The sequence below is a fragment of the Eleutherodactylus coqui genome, chromosome 1 (genome assembly GCF_035609145.1).
Source record: "Eleutherodactylus coqui strain aEleCoq1 chromosome 1, aEleCoq1.hap1, whole genome shotgun sequence".
NCBI classification, from domain to species: domain Eukaryota; kingdom Metazoa; phylum Chordata; class Amphibia; order Anura; family Eleutherodactylidae; genus Eleutherodactylus; species Eleutherodactylus coqui.
Window position 1 is genome coordinate 537985395 of NC_089837.1, and position 22258 is coordinate 538007652.

The 22258-nt window shown below is 48.3% G+C and overlaps 2 protein-coding genes across 2 annotated transcripts in view; one reads left to right on the forward strand and one right to left on the reverse strand.

The window, feature by feature from the left end:
- Window positions 1–13117, reverse strand: part of LOC136592449 (zinc finger protein 773-like) — a 107929-nt gene extending 94812 nt beyond the window's left edge. The window contains exon 1 of the mRNA XM_066588601.1: window positions 12928–13117. The gene's annotated coding sequence lies outside the window, so the exon portion shown is untranslated. The remainder of the gene's footprint in view (window positions 1–12927) is intronic.
- A 134-nt stretch (window positions 13118–13251) lies between these two features.
- Window positions 13252–22258, forward strand: part of LOC136592487 (oocyte zinc finger protein XlCOF8.4-like) — a 100225-nt gene continuing 91218 nt past the window's right edge. The window contains exon 1 of the mRNA XM_066588602.1: window positions 13252–13282. The gene's annotated coding sequence lies outside the window, so the exon portion shown is untranslated. The remainder of the gene's footprint in view (window positions 13283–22258) is intronic.

Below are 22258 nucleotides of genomic sequence, written 5' to 3' on the forward strand. Positions count from 1 at the left end.
ATTTGCGTTGAAATTTTACGTACATAATCTAAATCTGTCACTTCCCAATGCCTTAGAAACTTAAAATTTGGCACGGGCATTGATTATGACATAAATAGGAAAAGCTAATGGGTCCCAACTCGATTATTTAATTCTATGCGCAAAAGAATTAGCGTCCAAATTTTACGTACGGAATCTAATTTTCTCACTTTCCGGTGTCATAGAAACGGGCAATTTGGCACGAGCATTGATTATGTCATACATAGGAAAAGCTAATGGTTCCAACTCGATTATTCAATTCTAGCGCAAAATAATTGGCGTTGAAATTTTACGTGCGGAAGGTAATTTTTTTAACTTTCCGGTGTCATAGAAACAGGAAATTTGGCACGTGCATTGATTATGTCATAAATAGGAAAAGCTAATGGGTCCCAACTCGATTATTCAATTTTATGCGCAAAAGAATTAGCGTCCAAATTTTACGTGCGGAATGTAATTTTTTCACTTTCCGGTGTCATAGAAACGTGAAATTTGGCACGAGCATTGATTATGTCATAAATAGGAAAAGCTAATGGGTCCCAACTCCATTATTAAATTCTAGCCCAAAAGAATTGGCGTCGAAATTTTACGTACGGAATGTAATTTTTTCACTTTCCGGTGTCATAGAAACAGGAAATTTGGCACGAGCATTGATTATGTCATAAATAGGAAAAGCTAATGGGTCCCAACTCCATTATTCAATTCTATGCGCAAAAGAATTAGCGTCCAAATTTTACGTATGTAATCTAATTCTCTCACTTCCTGATGTCATTTTATTTAAAGGAAACGTCGCATGGTTGCCTCCACGTGGTGTTTCCTGGGTAACGCAGAGAACTATGCAAAATGGTGAACATATTTTTTTTCCTCAGTATCTCTAAAGTAACCACGACTTCATAAGATTTTCCATGTGAACACCAGATAAACACCAGTACCAAATTAACTCGGGCGAAGCCGGGTATATCAGCTAGTCTATATATATAAAATTGAATGTGTGCGTGTGTGTCTGTCTGCGTGCGTGTCTGTGTGTCTGTCTGCGTGCGTGTCTGTCTGTTTGTCCTTTATGCGCTACTACACCATTCATCCGATCGCCATGAAACTTTGGGAAGTTGTTAAGTACACTCCTGGGAAGATTATAGGCATAGTCAAACTATCCTACGACAAATGGCGCACGTGCGAGCGTCGTCGACAGTTACGCCCCCCCACGTAGTTCGTTTGATTTCCATCACTGCCACTAATTCTCTCACTCCGCGATGTCATAGAAACATGAAATTTGGCACAAGCATTCATTATGTCATAAATAGGAAAAGTTAATAGGTCCCAACTCGATTATTCAATTCTAAGCGCCAAAGAATTTGCGTTCAAATTTTAGGTACGGAATCTAATTTTCTCACTTCCCAATGTCATAGAAACTTGAAATTCAGCACGAGCATTCATTATAACATAAATAGGAAAAGTTAATAGGTCCCAACTCGATTATTCAATTCTAAGCGCCAAAGAATTAGCGTCCAAATTTTACGTACAGAATCTAATTTTCTCACTTCCCAATGTCATAGAAACTTGAAATTTGGCACGAGCATTGATTATGTCATAAATAGGAAAAGTTTATGGGTCCCAACTCGATTATTCAATTCTAAGCGCCAAAGAATTAGCGTCCAAATTTTACGTACGGAATGTAATTTTCTTGCTTCCCAATGTCATAGAAACTTGAAATTAAGCACGAGCATTCATTATAACATAAATAGGAAAAGTTAATAGGTCCCAACTCGATTATTCAATTCTAAGCGCCAAAGAATTAGCGTCCAAAGTTTACGTACAGAATCTAATTTTCTCACTTCCCAATGTCATAGAAACTTGAAATTTGGCACGAGCATTGATTATGTCATGAATAGGAAAAGTTTATGGGTCCCAACTCGATTATTCAATTCTAAGCGCCAAAGAATTAGCGTCCAAATTTTACGTACGGAATGTAATTTTCTTGCTTCCCAATGTCATAGAAACTTGAAATTTGGCACGAGCATTGATTATGTCATGAATAGGAAAAGTTAACAGGTCCCAACTTGATTATTCAATTCTAAGCGCAAAATAATTAGCGTCCAAATTTTACATACAGAATCTAATTCTCTCACTTCCTGATGTCATCTATATATATAAAAAGGAATGTATGTATGTCTGTCTGTCCTTTTGGCGCTACTACACCATTCATCTAATCGCCATGAAACTTTGGGAAGATTACTGGCATAGTACAACTATCCTATGATAAATGGCGCACGTGCGAGCATCGTCGACAGTTATGCCCCCCAGACAAAGATCGTTTGATTTCCATCTCAAGCAAAAAAGCAAAAGGCATAACGAGCAAGCGTGTTCAACTACAAAATGATGCAACCACCGAACGTTTCGCAAGACATTTGCTGGATATTGAGAATGCTGAGGTAAAATGAAAGCTGTGCTGTGATTGGTTGCAATTTCTTATACTGCTGAGGTAAAATGAAAGCTGTGCTCTGATTGGTTGTTATATATTATACCGCTGAGGTAACTTGAAAGCTGCGCTGTGATTGTTTGTTTTCTAGTTATATAAAAACAAATGTATGTATGTATGTATGTCTGTCTTCGCAGCAACGCGCGACGGGTACGCTAGTAATCTATAAAATGCTAAATCAGTTTGTTTGTCTCATACACAAATTCACAGTTCTGGTCCGTATTGAGAAATTTTGCATGATTAACCCCTTCATGACACGGCCTGTTTTGGGCTTAAGGACGCAACAATTTTTGGCAGATTTTCTTCTCCGTTTATCAAAAGCCATAACTTTTTTATTTTTCCGTCGACGCGGCCGTATGAGGGCTTGTTTTTTGCGTGGCAAACTGTAGTTTTTATCGGCGTCATTTTTGGGTACATTAACTATATTGTAAAACTGTTTTTTTAAAAAATGATATCAGGGAGAGAAAACGCATCAATTCTGCCATAGATTTTTAAAATTTTTTTTTTACAGCGTTAATCATGCAGCATAAATGAGACATTCCATTTTTTCTGCGGACCGGTACGGCTACAACGATACCAAAATTCTTACATTTTTTAAGTTTTTTCCACTTTTCTGCAATAAAAACCCTTTTTTTGGAAATCTTTTTTTTTTTCTAAATCGCTGCATTCAAAGTCCTGTAACTTTTTTATTTTTTGATGCACGGAGCTTTGTGAGGGCTTATTTTTTGCGAGACGAGCTGTAGATTTTTCTGGTACCATTTCGGGGTACATACAGCTTTTTTGATCACTTTTATTGCATTTTTAGTGAGGCAAAATGCTACAAAATTAGCAGTTTGCTTCAGTTTTTTAGCGGTTTTTTTTTTGCGGTTTTTTTTCGAGCACAGTCAAAAGCATGTGCATCTTATTGTATGCGTCGTTACGGACGCGACAATACCAAGTATGTGGGGTTTTATTTTATTTTTTTACCTTTTTTATGCTAATCTGAGAAAAAGCATTAAAAAAATGGTTTTTTTACTCTTTTTTTTTACATTTTTTAAATCTTTGTTTTCTTTCTTTACAACATTTGTGTCCCCCTGGGGGACTTTGACCACTGCCCTGATAATTGCTGTGATAAGGCATGGCAGAGCTACTACTCTGCCATGCCTTATCGCTTATACAGCGATCATAGGCATTGGTAACACAGGACGCCAGTGTCTGGCGTCCTGTTACTATGGCGACAGGCCGGGCTCTTGCGATAACATCGCGCTCCCTCTGTGAGCTCTTTCCCTGCCGCGATCTACTTAGATCGCGGCAGGGAAGGGGTTAACAGCGGGGGGCGCATCTCCGATGCCCCCACTGTTGCAGCGGGACGCCGGCTGTGACTGACAGCCGGCTCCCGCTGCGGGATCGCGCGGGATTGTATGTGATCCCGCGCTATCTCCAGGACGTAAGTTTACGTCCTGTCGCGGGAAGTACCCTGCTCCCAGGACGTAAACTTATGCCCTGCAGCGGGAATGGGTTAATACTGGCGTAATTAAAAATCGAAAACTCACAAACTTCCACTGTAAGTTTTGTTGCCAATAGCAACCAATCATGGCTCAGCTTTCATGTCTTATATTGCTGAGGTAAACATCAGCGATTATGTAGAAGAAGGAAATTACTTTCAAAGCCCGATTTTCAATAACCAATCCCTGCGAGTATATCCGCTGGTTGTACATATATGTGAGTCTGGGTGGTCATGCCCCTCCTGACAAGGCAGAAAGAAAGGCATGGGCATGGGCAGGAGTTAAAAGGATCAAAATTCTTGTGCAGAACTGTGCAGGCCGCTTTCACGCGGGCGACAAAAATCACGAGATTTTCTGGCGCTGCAACAGCGCTACAAAATGCATGTTTGCAAAACTCTTGCTTTCACATTGGCTGAGTTTTCACTGATACTATGCTGCTCTCTTTCTCTCCGTGTTTCCCTATGGAGCCTCCTTGCATCACACCAACTTGTAATTTTAAAAATAGAAACTGTTATTGGCTTTTGCAATACAGAACAGTTTTTAAAAATCGCAAGAGTCCGCGATGTGATGCGTACTTATTCTCACAAAAAAAAGTAATATGGCAGAAAAATTGTGGTGACCAAAATCGCCGTCGCCCGTGTAAAAGAGGCCTTAATGTTTTATGTCGGAATCTGGGTAAAATGTGTATAATACACACACTGTATATACTACTTTATAATACACTTCATGCAATATACTGCTTATAATATACTCCAAATTATACATGCACTGCATATAATATCTGCTCAGCTGACGTACCACACAGGATCTGCTTAGATACAGCAGCTCTGCAGACATATCACCCATTATCGGCTACAGCCGCACAGCACACCGGATAAGCTTAGATACATCTGTACATTGAACTGAGGATGTAGTTAGACAGGACAAGTGTCGGGCAAACGATGCCTGCCACTCGTCCCTGCAAGTACCCGCTCATGTGCTTTTGCACAGGAGCAGGTATTCTTGCTTCACAGTTGGGCGGCTGCAGGAGATTTTTCTCCCCGCTCTTCCCTGCCCCTCTCCATTCACCTAAAAGCAGCCTTCACGTCTACTGTGTTTCTCTGAAAAATGAGAGCCTGTCTTATATAAATTTTTTCCCCAAAAGAGGCAATAGGTCTTATTTTGGGGGAGGTTTTATTATACTTACCCAGCAGCCTCAGTCCAGGTCCCTCTCCACAGCTCCAACACGCTTCCCGCAGTCTTCGGACGCTCATTCTATATCACTTCCTGGTTATAGGATTAATAAATCCCACCTCTAGGAAGCAATGGCTATGTTGTTTCTTTGACCGCTGCTCAGAGAATCAATGCAGCGCTGGATCAATCAATGCAATGGCTGTGATTGGTTTATCCAGTGCTGCATTGATTGGATGAGCAGCGGTAGAAGCGTACAATCAACAGCCATCACTTGAAGAGGCAGGATTTATGAATTGGCTGACCTACAGCCAATCACACCCGTCAGATTGGTTCATCCAGCATTGATTGGCTGAGTAGCAGTCAAAGAACCAATTACAGCCGGAGATTAGCAGGAGGGACCTGGACCGAGCTTGCTAGGTAATGTATTCATTATTATTTTTTTAACGTAGTGTGACTAGGGCTTATTTTCGGGGTAGGGCTTTTGTATTCCTCATCCACAGCACCGCGCCACCCCACATTGTATCCCTCATCCACAGCACTGCGCTGCCTAACACTGTATCCCTCATCCACAGCACCGCACAGCCCTACATTGTATCCCTCCTCCAAAGCACCGCGTTGCCCTACATTGTATCCCTCACCCACAGCGCCGCCCTACATTGTATCCCTTATTCAAAGCACCGCGCGCCCCTACATTGCCTCTCTCCTCCATAGAGCCCTCCACAGCACCGCGCCTCCCTACATTATATCACTCATACACAACGCTGCACCTCCCTACATAGTATCCCTCATCCAAAGCCCTGCGCTGCGCTGCCTAACATTGTATCCCTCATCCACAGCGCCGCGCCGCCCTACATTGTATCCCTCATCCACAACACTGCACTGCCCGACATTGTATCCCTCAACCACAGCGCCGCCCTACATTGTATCCCTCATCCACAGCCCAGCGCTGCCCTACATTGTATCCCTCATCCACAGCACCGCGCCGACCTACATTGTATCCTCCATCCACAGCACCGCGCCGCCCGACATTGTATCCCTCATCCACAGCACCGCGCCAACCTACATTGTATCCCTCATCCACAGCCCAGCGCTGCCCTACATTGTATCCCTCATCCACAGCACAGCACCGACCTACATTGTATCCCTCATCCACAGTGCCGCCTAACACTGTATCCCTCATCCACAACACTGCGCCGCCCTACATTGTATCCCTCATCCACAGCACTGCGCCGCCCTACATTGTATCCCTCATCCACAACACTGCGCCGCCCTACATTGTATCCCTCCCTCATCCACAACACTGCACTGCCCGACATTGTATCCCTCATCCACAACACTGCACTGCCCGACATTGTATCCCTCATCCACAGCACCTCGCCAACCTACATTGTATCCCTCATCCACAGCACCGCGCCACCCTACATTGTATCCCTCATCCACAGCACAGCACCGACCTACATTGTATCCCTCATCCACAGTACCGCACCGACCTACATTGTATCCCTCATCCACAGCACATCACTGACCTACATTGTATCCCTCATCCACAGTACCGCACCGACCTACATTGTATCCCTCATCCACAGCGCGGCCTCAGATTATATCCCTCATCCACAGCGCCGCCTCACATTATATCCCTCATCCACAGAACCGCCTCACATTATATCCCTCATCCACAGCGCCGCCTCACATTATATCCCTCATCCACAGCGCCGCCTCACATTATATCCCTCATCCACAGCGCGGCCTCACATTATATCCCTCATCCACACGCCCCTCACATTATATCCCTCATCCACAGCGCCGCCTCACATTATATCCCTCATCCACAGCGCCGCCTCACATTATATCCCTCATCCACAGCGCCGCCTCACATTATATCCCTCATCCACAGCGCCGCCTCACATTATATCCCTCATCCACAGTACTGCGCCCCACTACATTGCCTCCCTCATCCATAAAGACCTCCAAAGCACAGCGCCACCCTACATTGTATCCATCATCCACAACACTGTGCCTCCCCACATTGTATTCCTCATCCACAGCGCCGCCCCACATTGTATGCCACGTCCACAGCACCGCACAGCCCTACATTGTATTCCTCATCCAAAGCACCGCGCCCCCCTACATTGCCTCTCTCATCCATAGAGCCCTCCACCGCGCCGCCCTACATTGTACCCCTCATCCACAGCACCTCGCCAACCAACATTGTATCCTTCATCCACAGCACCGCACCACCCTACATTGTATCCCTCATCCACAGCACCGCGCCACCCTACATTGTATCCCTCATCCACAGCACCGCGCCACCCTACATTGTATCCCTCATCCACAGCACCGCGCCACCCTACATTGTATCCCTCATCCACAGCACCGCGCCACCCTACATTGTATCCCTCATCCACAGCACCGCGCCACCCTACATTGTATCCCTCATCCACAGCACCGCGTCACCCTACATTGTATCCCTCATCCACAGCACAGCACCGACCTACATTGTATCCCTCATCCACAACACTGCACTGCCCGACATTGTATCCCTCATCCACAGCACCTCGCCAACCTACATTGTATCCCTCATCCACAGCACCGCGCCACCCTACATTGTATCCCTCATCCACAGCACAGCACCGACCTACATTGTATCCCTCATCCACAGTACCGCACCGACCTACATTGTATCCCTCATCCACAGCACATCACTGACCTACATTGTATCCCTCATCCACAGTACCGCACCGACCTACATTGTATCCCTCATCCACAGCGCGGCCTCAGATTATATCCCTCATCCACAGCACCGCCTCACATTATATCCCTCATCCACAGCGCCGCCTCACATTATATCCCTCATCCACAGCGCCGCCTCACATTATATCCCTCATCCACAGCGCCGCCTCACATTATATCCCTCATCCACACGCCCCTCACATTATATCCCTCATCCACAGCGCCGCCTCACATTATATCCCTCATCCACAGCGCCGCCTCACATTATATCCCTCATCCACAGCGCCGCCTCACATTATATCCCTCATCCACAGCGCCGCCTCACATTATATCCCTCATCCACAGCGCCGCCTCACATTATATCCCTCATCCACAGTACTGCGCCCCACTACATTGCCTCCCTCATCCATAAAGACCTCCAAAGCACAGCGCCACCCTACATTGTATCCATCATCCACAACACTGTGCCTCCCCACACTGTATTCCTCATCCACAGCGCCGCCCCACATTGTATGCCACATCCACAGCACCGCACAGCCCTACATTGTATTCCTCATCCAAAGCACCGCGCCCCCCTACATTGCCTCTCTCATCCATAGAGCCCTCCACCGCGCCGCCCTACATTGTACCCCTCATCCACAGCACCTCGCCAACCAACATTGTATCCTTCATCCACAGCACCGCACCACCCTACATTGTATCCCTCATCCACAGCACCGCGCCACCCTACATTGTATCCCTCATCCACAGCACCGCGTCACCCTACATTGTATCCCTCATCCACAGCACCGCGCCACCCTACATTGTATCCCTCATCCACAGCACCGCGCCACCCTACATTGTATCCCTCATCCACAGCACCGCGCCACCCTACATTGTATCCCTCATCCACAGCACCGCGCCACCCTACATTGTATCCCTCATCCACAGCACAGCACCGACCTACATTGTATCCCTCATCCACCACACCGCGACGCCCTACATTGTATCCCTCATCCACAGCGCCGCGTTGCCATGCATTGTATCCCTCACCCACAGCGCCGCCCTACATTGCATCCCTTATCCAAAGCAACGCGCCCCCCTACATTGCCTCTCTCATCCATAGAGCCCTCCACCGCGCCACCCCACATTGTATCTCTCATCCACAACACCACACCTCCCTACATTGTATCCCTCATCCACAACGCTGCGCCGCCCTACATTGTATCCCTCATCCACAACACTGCGCCGCCCTACATTGTATCCCTCAGCCACAACACTGCGCCGCCCTACATTGTATCCCTCATCCACAGCACTGCACCGCCCTACATTGTATCCCTTATCCACAACACCACGCCGCCCTACATTGTATCCCTCATCCACAACACCACGCCGCCCTACATTGTATCCCTCATCCACAACACCACGCCGCCCTACATTGTATCCCTCATCCACAGTACCGCACCAACCTACATTGTATCCTTCATCCACAGCGCCGCGCTATATTGTATCCCTCATCCACAGCACCATGCTGCCCTACATTGTATCCCTTATCCACAGCACTGTGCCGCCCTACATTGTATCCCTTATCCACAGCACCGACCTACATTGTATCCCTCATCCACAACACCACGCCGCCCTACATTGTATCCCTCATCCACAGTACCGCACCAACCTACATTGTATCCTTCATCCACAGCGCCGCGCTATATTGTATCCCTCATCCACAGCACCATGCTGCCCTACATTGTATCCCTTATCCACAGCACTGTGCCGCCCTACATTGTATCCCTTATCCACAGCACCGACCTACATTGTATCCCTCATCCACAACACCACGCCGCCCTACATTGTATCCCTCATCCACAGTATCGCACCGACCTACATTGGATCCCTCATCCACAGCGCCACCCTACATTGTATCCCTCATTCACAACATTGTCCCGCCCTACTTTGCATCCCTCATCCACAGCGCTGCCGTACATTGTATCCCTTATCCAAAGCACCGCCCTACATTGTATCCCTCATCCATAGAGCCCTCCACAGCACCGCGCCACCCTACACTGTATCTCTCATACACAACGCCACACCACCCTACATTGTATCCCTCATCCAGAGCCCTGGGCCGCCTAACATTGTGTCCCTCATCCGCAGCGCCGCGCCGCCACGCATTGTATCCTTCATGCACGGCGCCGCACCGCCACGCATTGTATCCCTCATCAACAACACTGCCCCGTCCTACATTGTATCCCTCATCCCCAGCACCGTACATCCCTATGTTGTATCCCTCAGCCACGGCGCCGCCCGAAATTGTGCCCCTCAGCCACGGCGCCGCCCGACATTGTGCCCCTCAGCCACGGCGCCGCCCGACATTGTGCCCCTCAGCCACGGCGCCGCCCGACATTGTGCCCCTTAGCCACGGCGCCGCCCGACATTGTATCCTTTATCTACAGCGCCGCCCGACATTGTATCCCTCATCCACAGCACCGCCCGACATTGTATCCCTCATCCACAGCGCCGCCCGACATTGTATCCCTCATCCACAGCGCCGCCCGACATTGTATCCCTCATCCACAGCGCCGCCCGACATTGTATCCCTCATCCACAGCGCCGCCCGACATTGTATCCCTCATCCACAGCGCCGCCCGACATTGTATCCTTCATCCACAGCGCCGCCCGACATTGTATCCCTCATCCACAGCGCCGCCCGACATTGTATCCCACATTCACAGCGCCGCCCGACATTGTATCCCTCATCCACAGCGCCGCCCGACATTGTATCCCTCATCCACAGCGCCGCCCGACATTGTATCCCTCATCCACAGTGCCGCGCCACCTTACATTCTCTCCCTCATCCACAGCGCTGCGCCGCCACACATTGTATCCCTCATCCACAGCGCCGTGCCGCCACGAATTGCATCCCTCATATACAACACTGCCAGGTCCTACATGGTATCCCTCATCCACAGCGCCCCCCTACATTGTATCCCTCATCCACAACAGTGCGCCGCCCGACATTGTATCCTTCATCCACAGCGCCGCCCGACATTGTATTCTTCATCCACAGCGCCGCCCGACATTGTATCCTTCATCCACAGCGCCGCCCGTACATTGTATCCTTCATCCACAGCGCCGCCCGACATTGTATCCTTCATCCACAGCGCCGCCCGAAATTGTATCCCTCATCCACAGCGCCGCCCGAAATTGTATCCCTCATCCACAGCGCCGCCCGAAATTGTATCCCTCATCCACAGCGCCGCCCGAAATTGTATCCCTCATCCACAGCGCCACACCGACCAATATTGTATCCTTCAACCAAAGCACCACGCCACCCTACGTTGCCTCTCTCATCCATAAAACCCTCCACAGCACAGCGCCACCCTACATTGTATCCCTCATCCACAGCCCAGCGCCGCCCGACATTGTATCCCTGATCCACAGTGCTGCGCCGCCACACATTGTATCCCTCATCCACAGCACAGCGCCACCCGACATTGTATCCCTCATCCACAGCACAGCGCCACCCGACATTGTATCCCTCATCCACAGCACCGCGCCGCCCTACATTGTATCCCTCATCCACAGCCCAGCGCCGCCCGACATTGTATCCCTCATCCACAGTGCTGCGCCGCCACACATTGTATCCCTCATCCACAGCGCAGTGCCGCCACGCATTGTATCCCTCATCCACAGCGCAGTGCCGCCACGCATTGTATCCCTCATCCACAGCGCAGTGCCGCCACGCATTGTATCCCTCATCCACAGCGCAGTGCCACCACGCATTGTATCCCTCATCAACAACACTGCCCCGTCCTACATTGTATCCCTCATCCACAGCGCCGCCCGACATTGTATCCCTCATCCACAACAGTGCGCCGCCCGACATTGTATCCCTCATCCACAACAGTGCGCCGCTCGACATTGTATCCCTCATCCACAGTGCCGCCAAACATTGTATCCCTTATCCATAACGCCATACCGACCAATATTGTATCCTTCAACCAAAGCACCGCGCGCCCCTACATTGCCTCTCTCATCCATAAAGCCCTCCACAGCACCGCGCCTCCCTACATTGTATCACTCATACACAACGCCGCACCTCCCTACATTGTATCCTTCATCCAGAGCCCCGCGCTGCCTAACATTGTATCGCTCATCCACAGCGCCATACCGCCCGACATTGTATCCCTTCCTCCACAGCGCCGTGCCGCCCAACATTGTATCCCTCGTCCACAGCGCCGCCCCGCATGGCATCCCTCGTCCGCAGCGCGCGCCCCGCATGGCATCCCTCGTCCGCAGCGCCGCCCCGCCTGGCATCCCTCGTCCGCAGCGCCGCCCCGCCTGGCATCCCTCGTCCGCAGAGCCTCCCCGACATTGTATCCCTCGTCCGCAGCGCCGCCCCGACATTGTATCCCTCATCCGCAGCGCCGCCCCGACATTGTATCCCTCGTCCGCAGCGCGCGCCCCGACATTGTATCCCTCGTCCGCAGCGCCGCCCCGACATTGTATCCCTCGTCCGCAGCGCGCGCCCCGCCTGGCATCCCTCGTCCGCAGCGCCGCCCCGCCTGGCATCCCTCGTCCGCAGAGCCGCCCCGACATTGTATCCCTCGTCCGCAGCGCCGCCCCGACATTGTATCCCTCGTCCGCAGCGCCGCCCTGACATTGTATCCCTCGTCCGCAGCGCCGCCCGACATTGTATCCCTGGTCCGCAGCGCCGCCCGACATTGTATCCCTCAGCTCAATCCACCACCTAGCCCGCGCCCTACGCTGCGCTAAAGAAATTAGAGCAAGTGCCCCTTTAATTCAAACCTCTCATTACGACACTACACGCCACATATAATACACATACTGCATATAATATACTACACCCAATACACATACTGCATATAATAAAAGTACACAATACAGACTCAAACATATAAAACAGTCCACATAATGTACTACATATAATATACACTCTACATATAATACACGGCTTATAATAAAACTACACATAATACACAAACTAATTATAATTCACTGCATATAATACCCTCCACAGAATACAATACATATCTGCATGCAACACACTTCTCGGTAGATGAGGACTCCCAGCTGCAGGACCTGTGATGACGTCGCGTCACGTGACCATAAGCCTGTATGGAAGCAGCCGGTCGGCAGTTTGCTAGAAGGTGCCGTCTTCTCGGTTGTTCAGAGTTACAGCACAGGAGACGCCATTGTGGGGCCTCAGCGTTTTTGCCGAACTGGGCTGTAATATAGATCTATGCAGCAGCCGCAGCGCGGAGCCGAAGGACCTGTGGTGATGTCACAATCATGTGACCGGAGGAGGAGCTTAACAGCAGCCTGGACTGGGTAGTGAAGGACCTGCGTGACGTGTCCATCATGTGATCAGTGCTGGAAGAGGGCGGAGCTGACGAGGAGTTGGGTGAGAAGTGTGCGGTGCGCTGCGTGTGGTAAATGTGCGGCGTGTGACTGTCTGACTGGCGGAGGCGGCGCGGGGGCGCTGCAGGGGGACTCAGGGAAGCCGCTCGTCTATAAGTTACTGATAACTGAACGGAACCGTCCGTTAGTCCGGAGCTGCGGAGAAGCTATCAGTGTAGTTGGTAATGGAGTGTGTACTGAGCAGGAGGAGTTACCACAGGGGTCTGCGGGGTCCTCTCATATGTAGGTGTAACAGGTCTATGGGGGTCCTACTGCTAATATAGAGGGAGGTCCACCTAGGGGTGTGCTGTTCTCTCTAATATGGCGGGAGGGGGACGCGGAACGGTATGCAACATGGCGGGAGGGGGACGCGGAACGGTATGCAACATGGCGGGAGGGGGACGCGGAACGGTATGCAACATGGCGGGAGGGGGACGCGGAACGGTATGCAACATGGCGGGAGGGGGACGCGGAACGGTATGCAACATGGCGGGAGGGGGACGCGGAACGGTATGCAACATGGCGGGAGGGGGACGCGGAACATGGCGGGAGGGGGAGGCGGAACAGTATGGAACATGGCGGGAGGGGGGTGGCGGAACAGTATGGAACGTGGCGGGAGGGGGGTGGCGGAACAGTATGGAACGTGGCGGGAGGGGGGTGGCGTAAGAGTATGGAACGTGGCGGGAGGGGGGTGGCGTAAGAGTATGGAACGTGGCGGGAGGGGGGTGGCGTAAGAGTATGGAACTCTGCCGGTGACCCATTATATAATGTGAGAGGAGGTGTAACAGGTTAGAGGTGACACTACAGTATATAATATGATGGACACACATTAGATATTTGGAGCCAGGAGGAGGTGTAAGATCTGCGGGTGACACTGCAATATATAATGAGGAGAAGGTGTAACAGTTATATGGCTGCTACTACAGTATATACTGTGGAAGGAGGAGGTGTAACAGGTCTGTGGGTGACACTGCAGTATATTATATGGTGGGTCCTGTCCTCTATTATATGGGGGGGGGGGGGAGTGAGGTTCGAGGAGGTGTAAGAGCTGCGCGTGACACTACAGTATATTATATGGGGGGGGGGGGTGAGGTTCGAGGAGGTGTAAGAGCTGCGCGTGACACTACAGTATATTATATGGGGGGGGGGGTGAGGTTCGAGGAGGTGTAAGATCTGTGTGTGACACTACAGTATATTATATGGTGGGTCCTGTCTATTATATGAGGGGGGGGGGGGAGTGAGGTTCGAGGAGGTGTAAGATCTGCGTGTGACACTACAGTATATTATATGGTGGGTCCTGTCTATTATATGGGGGGGGGGGGGAGTGAGGTTCGAGGAGGTGTAAGATCTGCGTGTGACACTACACTGTGTAAAAGGTCCTCCTGATGATTCCTCAATGTGGAGAAATATTCAGCTTTTACTGGAGAAAGTTTACGCTGAGTTTTTTCACTAAGTGGCTTGGGAAGACGACAGCCATGGGCTGAATACCATTTCTGGTTCCTTGTGTCATCTAGAACTTTAGGAGAGAAGGGTTTACGGGTTCTGATTTTTGACAGCGTAAAAATGAGTTTGCTGTACAGCCAGGCTGAAAAGAAGGCAAGTAGGATGCTCGGCTATTAGGTGGGTGGTATGACCAGTGGAAAGAGGGAGATTGGGATCCTGCTGTAGATAGAGCTCTGGCTATGGAAGGATTCTTCCACAGGACCTGCAGGGCAGTAGAGATAAGTGAGGACATATAGAATGTTGCAGTACTGGGGAAAGCCTTGTGGTTGAGTGATTAGTAGAGTCAGCCTTATTCATATGGTTTATATTAAGGCAACCTACCAGTTTTGGGAGAAGTTCTGTCCTGAGACGGGAGGTGGGGGATGGTGTGTTACCTGTGGTAGTTATTCTCTGCCCTGCCCTCTGATATGCCACTTCTGGTCCTTGTTTTTGGCTGGCTAAAATTGCTGATGCAATAATCTAATCCCCTAATTCACACTGTGCACTGCTGTCTGAATGGGCCAAGCATTGAACACTTAAGTAGCTCTGGCCACTTAGACTACTAAAGGCCCATTTAGACACAACGATTATCACTCAAAATTAGGTCAAAAGCGCCTTTTGAGCGATTATCGTTGTGTTTAACTGCACTAACTTTGTGCAGTTTTTGTTAAGCTGACGCTCATTGTTGTCTTTCAGCATGCTGAAAGATCAGCAATCAATTATGGCCCCCTGCACACGGGCGGAAATACCGCGGCGGGATTTCCCGCAGAATTTCCGCCCGTGGAAGCTGCCATAGGATTGCATTAGAAAACGCAATCCTAGGCAAACAGCTGCGATTTGTCCGCGTGGAAAACAAACCGCGGCATGCTTTATTTCTGTGCGGGACTCGCAGAGCCCTGCACAGAAATGTCACTCCCCGCCGGCTCGGCTCTGCGCTGGCTGGCCAGCAGCTGGCACATCAAGGAGCCAGAGTCAAGGGAGAGGCGAGTGCTGGTCCCTGCAGGGGCTCGAGACCCAGCCGTCCCCAGGTGGCCTATCAGGAATTCACAGTGGGAGGCAGCTGAAGCTACTGCTTCAGTTGTATCCTGCTCCCTGAACACATGCTAGTATGGAGAGCAGAGCTGTCCAGCTGTGCTCTCTATACCCTGCTCGGAGCACTCTGCTGTATAACAGCCGAGCACTCTGAACAGAGAACAGCTGGATGCCGAAGACAAGCGGCCCCGCATGTCTTCTGCATCCTCCGCTCAGAGCGCTCCGCTGTATAACAATGCATCCCCCATGATCTGTTTATACCCAGGACGGTAACAAGAGGGCATCTGCTACGTCTAGAAGAAAGTTTCATCACCAACATAGAAGGGGGTTCTTTACTGTAAGAGCAGTGAGACTGTGGAACTCTCTGCCTGAGGACGTAGTGATGGCAGGATCCATAGAAGAGTTTAAGAGGGACTAGATGTCTTTCTAGAATGCTATTATATTACAGGATATAGACTTGAAATAGAATGAGTTGTTAATAGGGGGATCTTCCGAATGCCAGACTTTGGAATCAGGAAGGAACCTCTGAAAAGTGTTGATCCAGGAATTGTTCTTACTGGCATTATGGAGTTCCGCACTGAAAGCTACCTAGCCCTAGATCGTAAATGATCCAAGCAGCACAGGACACAGTTCACACCACATGCACCAAGAGCCACACAGACAGGCAGGAGCATGACACCATTCACACTGAACATACTGAACGCTGCACGAACACCATGTCCAGTCACATGCAGAAAAGATATACAAGACTGCACAAACATCAAGGAACACAATACTGGTCATACTGAAGACAGGCAGGAACACAGGACCACTTACACTGCAGGAGGGAAACCAGCAGGCCCTAATAAAGGAGCTGGTATATTTAACCCCTTAGTGACGAAGCCTGTTTCCGCCACATTTTGCAAATCTGACGTGTCACTTAACATATAACTCCGTAAAGGCTTTACAAATCCAAGTGATTCTGACATTGTTTTTTCCCCACATGTTGTACTTAGACCCATGGAATTTGTGTATATTTATTAAAAGCGCCAATATTGGGAAAAGTTTGAAAAAATTTTCTTTTTTTCACATTTTCAACTGTAATATCTCAAATATGTGCAAACATACTGTACAAATTTTTGCTCAGATATATATTTCCATCTGTTCACTTTATTCTGGACGCACGTTGGAAAAACCTTAGTTTTTTTTAAAACCATTTAGGAGACATACAAATTTAACATTAATTATCAACATTTTGAGGAAGACTTTATTTTCCGGCACCAAGTCAAGAGTGCAAAGGCTCATGGGTGTCAGAATGATAGATACACCACAAATGACCCGATTTTGGAAACTAGACCTCTTAGCGCATTAATCTAGGGGTGTACTGCGTATTTTGACCCAACAGTTTTGAATGAATCAAAGCAAAGCAGAAGTAAAAAATTACGATTTTCGTGTTTTTTTTTTTAATCAATTATGTGATTTTAAAAACAGTTTTTTTTTGGACAGCAGACATATGAATGGAGGCTTTCACCCAAAAATGGATACCCCCCATTTGTCCCGTGTTCAGAAACATACCCATTGTGGCCCTAATTTTCTGTCCGTATGCACAACGGGGCCCTAACTGAAAGGAGCAGCGGGTGGTTTTCAGAACAGACATTTTGGTTGAAGGTGATTTAGGCCCCATTGCCCCCTTGTAGACCCATTGAGCGGCCAAAACGATAGAGAACCCCCACAAATGACCCCATAATAAAAACTAGACCCCTCAACGCATTCATCTAGGGGTATACTGCGTATTATGACTCCATCGTTTTTAAATAAATCGAAACAAAGCAGAAGGAAAAAATTACGATTTTTGTTTTTTTGGTAATTGTCATTTTAAAAATAATTTTTTTTGTACAGCATACATAGGAATAAACACTTTCACCCCAAAATGTATACCCCCATTTGTCCCGTGTTCAGAAAAATACCCATTGTGGCCCTAATCTTCTGTCTGGATGCACAACGGGGCCTAAACTGAACGGAGCATCCAACTTTAACTGTCTTTTAACTTTTATGTGATCGCCATTATACATTGGATAATGGCGATCACGTGACCGAAGACGCTCACTGCGGCCCCTGTGACATCTCCAAGCTCTTGGCTACCTTTAGTAGCCAGGAGCAAGAAGATTTTAAATTTCCTCTTGCCCTCCCCAGCTTTTGCGCTTGCTTCCGCCATTCTGACGACAGGCGCATGCGCCAAAACTGGGGAAAGATCCGCGGATAAGGATCCCGTCTGGGGACATCGCCAGTGGCCTTATTTAAGTAATTTCACCTCCCCTCATGGATCCGATCTGTGACGGGAGGTGAAAATTGAGCTTTATTTTACTTTTACATGATCGCCATTATCCATTGGATAACGGTGATCACGTGACTGGGAAAAGCGTACCATGGCACCCCATGAAATCTCCAGGCTCTTGGCTACATGTAGTAGCCAGGTGCAGGGAGATTTTAAATTACCCCCCCCCCCCCCGCCAATCTACAGCTTTTGCGCCTGTGTCTACCATTTTGGCGACGGACGCGTGCGCTGAAGCCGGGCAAGATCCGCGGATAAATCTGGGGGCTTTAGGTACCTAATTTCATCTCCCCTCATGGATATGATATGAGGGGAGATGAAACGAGCTTTTTTTTTTTTTTAAACTTTTCACAGCTTTTCCAGGTTCGCTGCTATCCATTGGATAGAAGCGATCATGTGACCTGGAACCTCATACAGCGGCTCCCGGTGACAGCTCCCTGATCTCGGCTACTCATACTAGCCGGGAGCAGGGAGTTTTTAAATTTCCCGGGCCTCCCGGCTCTCTGCGCAAGCGTGTGACGTAATGCGTAATGCAGGGCTGAGGAGAAGAGGGAAGACGGCGGACGCTGCGGAGGACCGGGGGTGAATACTCTCAGCCCCCCTTACGGGGGAGTACTCTCAGCCTCCCCTAAACTTTACTCTTTTTTTTTTTTTAAACTGCCCATACACTTTAACGCGATTGCCGTGGGTGGGGTCCCGCGGCCCTGGATGACAGCTCCATGCTGTCGCCTACCTCTGGTAATCGGCAGCATGCAGCTACCATGTCCTGAGCCTGCAGGGCTTTCATTCCTAGAGGATGCATGTTTCTACGTCCTCTAGGAATTAAACCCAGCAGGCCAGGACGTAGAAACACTATGGGGCCGTCACTAAGGGGTTAAGCAACAGACCTGTGTGATTGGCTCTCTGGAGCAAACCACACCTGAGGAGCTGTGCTGCTAGATACACTGTGGTACAACAGATCCCAGCAAGCACAACCCTAAGGCTGGGGTCACACGGGACCGAAAATTCAGTGGAAATCTCGCTGAATGACTGCATGGAAATACTGCAAGATTGCAGCTTCATAACCCACAGCCTTTCGCCACGAATTTTGGGGCAGCTGTACCGCCTGTATTCTGCTGCAGCCATCACGCCCCATAAAGCGAAGAGAGGCCGCCGCGGAGATGGGGAAAGAATTGGCGTGCTTCGTCTTTGAATTCTGCGCAGCATGTAAAGTTGAGCACGGCTTGGCTGCAACGGATCGTCCGTAGCATGTGGACGAGATTCTTGCAAACCTTGTGCACTTTGCTGGCTAATCCTGGGATAAAAAACTGCGGGCGAAATGTCCATGCAGAAAGTCTGCACATTCTGCAGCAATTATGCTCTGTGTGAACCCAGCCTCACAGTACCTCTCACTTAAAGATGGGCCGCTGGGGATACAGGTGCCAAACAACACCCCTGTATAGATGCACTACTGGGCTCAGTGCCATCTACCTGACGCTTCTCTGGGACATTGTCCTCTGGACAGTTCGGGGAATACAGAGGATGGAGACATCTTGCTGGGGGATTCCTTTTACTAAGGCCATCTGTGGAGACACAAGCACACAGCATGGAGTACATCTTGTATATCTGTCTATATTTCATAGACAGAAGGCAATAACACTGGACATCGCTCTCTCCCAAAAAAAACTGACAGCAATCACAGTCACTGGCTTCTCGTTACATGTAAAAGCTCTCCACTCAGCGCTTCACATAAAGGTGAAGTGCCTAGAGAGAATCCAGCGATCAGTCTAAACGCTCTGCATGACACCTCAGAGGTGACGTTAGTACTCGTTGCAGCTGTTTAAGCGACTGTCGGCCCTTGTAAAAGGGCCATTAGTAATAGGAGAAAACCAATGTGGCTCAAAAAAGATGTAATCAGGCAATAAACAGCAAAAAAGTGCTTAAAATTGGAAGGTAGTGAAAAAGCACCACAAACCTATAAAGAAAACAATATATGTAAAAATCAGATAAAAACAGCAAAGATGGAGACAGCGAGACTTATTGCAAAGGAGAGTAAGACTAACCCTAAACTGTTCAACTATATAAATAGTAAAAAGATTATAAATAGTAAAAAGATTAATACTGAAAGTATTGGCCCTTTAATAAATATAGGAAAACTTGTAGAGGCTGATGAGGAGAATGGAGAGAAAACTATTTAATAGATTTGCAGTGTATTCACAGGAAAATGAAATGTCAGATGTGATGCAGAGTGATAAAGTAAAATCTCCACCAGTTTAACCCAGGAAGAAGTGCAGAGCAGCCTTAAAAAGATGAAAATAGACATCACTGGGGTTCAAAGGGAATTAAGCAATGTGTTTCTCATATTTATTGACTGGGTCTGCTCCACTGGATTGGTACATAGCCAACATGGTGCCAATATTCAAAAAGGGGTCAAAAAGTGAACCTGGAAACTACAGTCCTGTAAGTCTTCTATTGTGGGCAAAATGTTTGAATAGTTTTTAAGAGATGCCATCCTGGAGGACTTCAAGGGTAAATAGCTGTATAACTCCGTATCAACACTGGTCTATGAGATCAGCTTCTATCTATGAGGAGGTAAATTCTGACCTGGACTGGGAAATCACTGGATTTTGTGTATCTGGAATTTTCCAAAGCGTTTAATACTGGGCTGGTATATAAAGTGAGAGTGCTTGGTGCGGGCGAGAATGTGTGTAAGTAACTGGTCAGTGGTAGAAAGCAGAGGGGGGTTATAAATGACCCATACTCTGATTTGGGTCACCGTTACAAATGGGGTACCACCAGGGGCAGTATTGGAGGGAGAAACTATTGCTAGTGGGGTACCAGAGAGGCTGGTTTTAGGCCCTATTCATTTTACTCCATTTATTAACCCCTTACCGCCCCATGACGTAAGGGTACGTCATCGGAGCGGGGTACCTGCAAAATGACGTACCCTTACGTCATAGGGATAGCGCGAGATCATAGCAGATCTCGCGCTATCCTGCAGCAGGAGCTGGCTGTCAGTGATAGCCAGCGTCCCTTTGCGACGGCGGGGGGCATCAGAGTTGCGCCCACCCGCTGTTAACCCCTTCCCTGCCGCGATCTAAGTAGATCGCGGCAGGGAAAGGGTTCACAGAGGGAGCGTGCTACTCTGATGCCCCCCGCCGTCGCAGCGGGACGCTGGCGTCCTGTATTGCCATAGCCTAAGATTACTGTAATAAGCTATAAGGTATGGCAGGAGAGAAGTAGCAATCTGCAGTGCTGTGGTGAAAGTCCCTGAGAGGGACACAGATGGTGTGAGAAAAATAAAGATCAAAAAATAAAAATGTAAAAAAAAAAAGTTAAAAAACCCTTTTTTTAATGCTTTTTTTTTCTTATATTAGCATAAAAAAATAAATAAAAATCCCACATATTTGGTATTGACGCGTCCGTAACGACGCGTACAATACATTGAACACGCTTTTTATCCTGCATGGCAAAAAGCGTTAAAAAAAACGCTAAGAAACTGAGACAAAATGCTAATTTTTAGCATTTTTGCATCCCAAAAAATGCAATAAAAGTGATTTTAAAAAAAAAATGGTACCAATAAAAACTACAGCTCGTCTCGGAAAAAATAAGCCCTCACAGAGCTCAATCCATGGAAAAATAAGAAAGTTACAGGACTTTGAATGCAGTGAGTTTAGAAAAAAATTATTTCCAAAAAAAGGGCTTTTATTGGGGAAAAACCTAAAAAAAATAACAATTTTGGTATCGTTGTAACCGTACCGACCCGCAGAAAAAAATGTAGTGTATCATTTATGCTGCATAATTAACTCTCTAAAAAAAAACAACCCAAAAGTCTATGGCAGAATTGATGCGTTTTCTCTCCCTACAATCATAAAAAAAAGTATAAGTTTTACAATGTAGTCTATGTACCCAAAAATGGTACCAATAAAAACTACAGTTCGCCACGCAAAAAACAAGCCCCTATACGGCCGCGTCGACGGAAAAATAAAGTTATGGCTGTTGAAAAATGGAGATGAAAAAATACCAAAAATAGTTTGGTCCTCAATGCCAAAATAGGCCCTGTCATTAAGGGGTTAATGACCTGGTAGGATTGTGCAGTAAAATATCAGTATTTGTAGATGACACAAAACTATATAAAGAAATTAACATGAGAGAACGCAAGGAGATTGGGGGGGC